At 39.9% G+C, this 5,735-nt stretch overlaps 1 pseudogene; it reads right to left on the bottom strand.

Moving 5' to 3' along the window:
- Positions 1-406: 406 nt before the first annotated feature.
- LOC125166233 (putative olfactory receptor 2B8) lies at positions 407-1,344 on the bottom strand (annotated as a pseudogene).
- Between the last annotated feature and the right edge of the window lie 4,391 nt (positions 1,345-5,735).

Below are 5,735 nucleotides of genomic sequence, written 5' to 3'. Positions count from 1 at the left end.
CTGACTGCGAGAAGAAGCAATAGCCTCCAGCAATTCCTAGAATCTGCTGCAATATAAATATTGAATACCATGTTCTGGTGGTTTTTATTCTTATATTAGTATGCTTTCATGGTGTGTGTGTCACTGTCTTGCAATTAGAAACGGAATAGTGTTCCCAAATGGGGGTGAACTAAGAAAATCATGTGGAACTTTTTACAATATTAATATGCTGCAGATGGTCTAGGTACACAAACTCAGCATCTCTGAAGGCTGCACTGTGTCCATGAACTTAGAGTTTGAACACTCACTTGCATAAAAGAAGAAATTAAGAAAGTTCCCTTGAGAGTTGTCAGGGGAAATGTTGAGGACACAGAAATCATAAAGACTCTGGCATTCAAAGTCTTCCATGAAAGGGTCTTCCCCTAAGTCATCTGGAGTCATAGCCCCTACACACACCTTCCTCATTGCTCCTGTCACATCCTTGTTCCGCAGGGTATATATAAAGGGGTTGACCATAGGGGTGACGATGGTGTAGAAGAGAGAAATGAACTTGCCCTGATCCTGGGAGTAGTTGTTGCTGGGCTGAAGGTAAATGTAGATGCCTGTGCCATAGAACAGGGAGACCACTGTGAGGTGGGACCCACATGTCCCAAAAGCTTTCCTCTGCCCCAAAACTGACTTTATTCTTAACATTGCCCTGACAATCTGACCATAGGAGAATGTGATTAATGCCATAGGTATGAGGACAATGATCACACTGACAGAGAAGAGCTCAGACTCATTCACAGTGGTGTCAACACAGGCAAGCTTGAGCAGTGGGGGGATCTCACAAAAGAAGTGCTCTATTTTATTTCTCCCACATAGTGGTACAAGGAAGGGGAGCACCATCTGCAATGAGGAGTTGACAAAAACAGTGAACCATGATGCAGAAGCCATCAGGGCACAGAGGCAGGCGTGCATGATCACTGTGTAGTGCAGGGGCCTGCAGACGGCTGCATAGTGGTCAAATGCCATCACCCCTAACAGAATACATTCTGTGCCTCCCAACCCTAGATAGACAAACAGTTGAGCTACACAGACAGCGAAGGAGATAGATTTGTCTGCTCCCCTGAGATGTACCAGCAGCTGAGGAACAGTGCTGGTCATGTAACACAGGTCCAGAAAGCTTAGGTTGGACAGGAAAAAGTACATGGGAGTCTGCAGGTGTGGGTCCAAGAGGGACAACACAATGATGGTTGTGTTTCCCAGCAGGGTGAGCAGATAGAAGATCAGAAGAACCACAAAGAGGCCTCGCTCCAGCTGAGGCTGGTCAGAGAAACCCAGCAGGAAAAAGCCCGTGAAAGAACTTCCATTTTTCGGGTCCATCCTTTCTTACCACGTGTTTCCTGTCAAGACAAAGCATTTAGCAATTTATACAATATCTAAAAAAAAAAAACTGTTGGTGGGGGTATATTGATCATATAAAAAGACATGGCCATGACATTTTATCAAAACTCTTTGAATAAATGATGTACCCATGAAATTTCCATAGTTTTATCAATTTAGTTCCACATTGTCACAAAAAGTAAATCATTAGTTTTTAAGATAAAAAAAAATCAAATAATGGACCTGTGTTTTTATCAGTCATAGGAAATACAGTCTTTCAGTCTGTGCTTACTAGTACTGTAAAATGTACATACATCTCACTAAATGTAAATGGAGTGAATTCTCCAATGAAAAGACTTAGGGTATCAGAATGGATAAGAAAACAAGTCCCATCATATGCTGCTTACAAAGACTCATTTTACATCTAAAGACACCTACGAATTGAAAGGAAGGGGATGGAGAACCATCTATCATGCTACTGGATGTCAAAAGAAAGCTGGAAGAGCCATAGTTGTATCAGACAAACTAGATTTTAAAACAAAGACTGTCACAAGGGATGAAAGAAGGGCATTATATTATAATTAAGGGGTCTATCCATCAAGAAGACCTAACGACTGTAAATATTTATGCACCCAACATTAGACACCCAAATATGTAAATCACTTAATCACAAACAAAAAGAAACTCATTGATAATAATGTCATAATACTAGGGGACTTCAGTACCCCAATTACAGCAAAGGACAGATCATATAAGCATAACATCAACAAGGAAACAATGGCTTTGAGTGACACACTGGACCAGATGGAGTTAACAGATATGTTCAGAACATTTCATCCTACAGCAGCAGAATATGCATTCTTCTCCAGTGCACATGAATCATTCTCTGGAATGGATCAGATGCTGGGTCACATCAGCCCTCAACAAGCACAAAAATATCAAGATCATACCATACATATTTTCGAAGTACAATGCTATGAAACTTGAAACCAACCAGAAGGAAAAATTTGCAAAGACCAAGCATACTTGGGGATTAAAGAACATCCTACTAAAGAATGAAAGGGGTAACCAAGAATTTAAGGAGGAAATTAAAAAGTATATGGAACACAATGAAAGTGAAAACAAGACTGTCCAATCCTCTGGGATGTAGCAAGGGTGGTCATAAGAGGGAGTATATAGCAATCTAGGCCTTCCTAAAGAAGGAAGAAAGACCTCAAATACACAACCTAATCTTACACCTAAGTGAATTGGAAGAAGAACAGAAAATAAAGCCTCAAACCACCAGAAGACAGGAAATAATAAAGATGAGGGCAGAAATCAATGATATCAAAATAAGAAAACCAGTAGAACAGATCAATGAGATGAGGACCTCGTTATGTGAAAGAATTAATGAAATCAATAAGCCCCCAGACAGACTGAGGGAAAAAAAAAAGGAAAGGACTCAATTAAATCATGAATGAAAGAGGAGAGGTCACAACCAACACAGCATAAATACAAACAATAATAAGAGAATATGATGAGCAATTATACCCCAATAAAATGGGCAATCTGGAAGAAATGGACAAATTCCTAGGAACCTTATCAACTACCAAAACTGAACCAGGAGGAAATAGAAAATGTGAACACACCCATAATCTGTAAAACAATTGAATCAGTAATCAAAAATCTTCCCAAACAAGTCTAGGGTGGGATGGCTTTCCTAGGGAATTCTAGAAAACATTTAAGGAAGAGTTAACACCTACTTTTTTGAAGCTGCCCCAAAAAATAGAAATGGAAGGAAAACTTCCAAACTCATTCTATGAGTTAAGCAGTACCTTGATTCCAAAACCAGATAAAGGCCCCACTAAAAAGGAGAATTACAGACCAAATTCCCTAATGAACATGGAAGCAAAAGTTCTCAAAAAGATACCAGCAAACTGGATCCAACAATACATTAAAAGAATTCTGCACCACTATCACGTGGGATTTATACCTGGGATGCAGGGCTGGTTCACTGTCCACAAATAAATCAATGTGATACATCACATTAATACAAGAAGGATAAGAACCCTATGATCCTCACAATACATGCTTAAAAGAAAGTAAGGATAGAAGGAATAGACCTCAAGATCATAGAGGCCATATGCAAAAAACCCACAGTTACTATGATCCCCAATGGGGAGAAACTGAGGGCTTTTCTCCTAAGGTCAGGAACACAGTGGGGATGTCCACTCTCTCCACTCTTATTCAGCAGTGTTGGAAGTCCTAGCCTCAGCAATCAGACAACAAAAAGAAATAAAGGGCATTCAAATAGGCAAGGAGGAAGTCAAGAGTTTACTCATCGCAGATGACATGATAGTCTACATGGAAAACCCAACAGAGTCCACCAAAAAACGGCTAGAACTGATAACATGAGTTCAGCAAAGTAACAGGATATAAAATCAATGTACAGAAATCGGTCGCATTTCTATACACCAATAATGAAGGAGCAGAAAGAGAAATAAAGAAGTAAATGTTATTTACAATTGCACCAAACCCCTTAAAATACCTAGGAATAAACCTAGCCAAAGAGGTGAAAGATCTATATGCTTATGAACAAAATTGAAGAAGACACAAAGAAATGGAAAACATTGTAGGCTCCTGGGTAGGAAGAACAAATATCACTAAAATGTCGATACTACCCAAAGAAACCTACGCATTTAATGCAATCCCTCTCAAATAACACCAGTATTCCTGACAGAACTAGAACAAACAATTCTAAAATTTGTATAGAACCACAAACACCCTGAATTGCCAGAGTCATGTTGAAAAAAAAAAAAAACTAAAAGTGGAAGCATCACAATTCTGGACCTTGAGCTGTATTACCAAACTGTATTCAACAAGACTGTATGGCACTGGCATAAATACAAACACATATATCCACGGAACAGAATAGAGAACCCAGAAAGGGACCCACAAACCATTAGTTATGGCCACCTAATCTTTGACAAAGCGGGAAAGAAGATGCAATGGAATAAAGACAGTCTCTTCAGCAAATGGTGTTGGGAAAACTACACAGCGACATGCAGAAAAATGAAACTGGACCACTTTCTTACACCATACACAAAAATGAACTCTAAATGGATGAAAGACCTACGCTTAAGACAGGAAGCCATCAAAATCCTCAAGGAGAAAGCAGGCAAAACCTCTCTGATCTTGGCCACAGCAACTTCTTTCTGGACATGTCTCCAGAGGCAAGGGAAACCAAAGCAAAAATTAACTATTGGGACCTCATCAAGACAAAAAGGTCCTGCACAGCAAAGGAAACAATCAGCAAAACTAAAAGGCAACAGATGGAATGGGAGAAGATATTTGCAAATGACAGATCAGATAAAGAGTTAGTATCCAAAATCTATAAAGAACGTAGGAAACTCAACACTCCAAAATCAAATGATCCAGTGAAGAAACGGGCAGAAGACAGGAACAGAAGCTTTTCCAAGGAAGACATCCATATGGCTCAGAGACACATGAAAAGATGCTCAACATCACACATCATCAGGGAAGTACAAATCCAATCCACAATGAGATACATCTCACGACCGTGAGAATGGCTAAAATTCACAACTCAGGCAACAACAGATGTTGGTGACGATGTGGAGGAAGAGGAACTCTTTTGCACCGCTGGAGGAAATGCAAACTGTTTGCAGCCACTCTGGAAAACAATTGGAGATTCCTCAAAAAATTAAAAATAGAATTACCTTATGAGGGCATTTATCCAAATGCTCTCCAAAAGTGCTGATTCCAAGGGGCACATGCACCCCAATGTGTATAGCAGCACTATCGACAATAGCCAGGGTGTAGAGAGAGCCCAAATGTCCACCAACTGATGAATGGATAAAGGAGATGTGGGATATATATATACAATGGAATATTACTCGGAGATCAACACGAATGAAATCTTGCCATATGCAAGAACACGGATAGAAATAGAGGGCATTATGCTAAGCACAATAAGTTGGTCAAAGAAAAATACTATGATTTCACTCATGTGGAATTTAAGGAACACAACGGATGAATATAGGAAGGAAAACTAAGATAAAAACAGAGAGGGAGGCAAACCATAAGTGACTTAAAATACAGAGAGCAACCTGAGGGTTGCCGGAATGGGAGGTGGGCAGGGGATGGCTAGACGGGTGATGGGCATAAAGGAGGGGACATGGGATGAGCACTGGGTTATAAGTTATAAGTAGGTGATGAATCATGAAATTCTATTCCTGAAATCAAACTAGAAGACGTACAATTTAGAGGAAATGGGGATGAGGGAAAAGAGGTAGAGCCATCAGAAAGAGGAGCAGAGAGGGAGAGACGTTCTTAGAAATACGTACCTCATGATTCCACACCACTGGATTTGCACACATCTTACGTGTTTTAAA

Source organism: Prionailurus viverrinus, chromosome B2 (assembly GCF_022837055.1).
Source record: "Prionailurus viverrinus isolate Anna chromosome B2, UM_Priviv_1.0, whole genome shotgun sequence".
NCBI lineage: Eukaryota > Metazoa > Chordata > Mammalia > Carnivora > Felidae > Prionailurus > Prionailurus viverrinus.
This window is presented reverse-complemented; position numbering and strand designations above follow the sequence as displayed.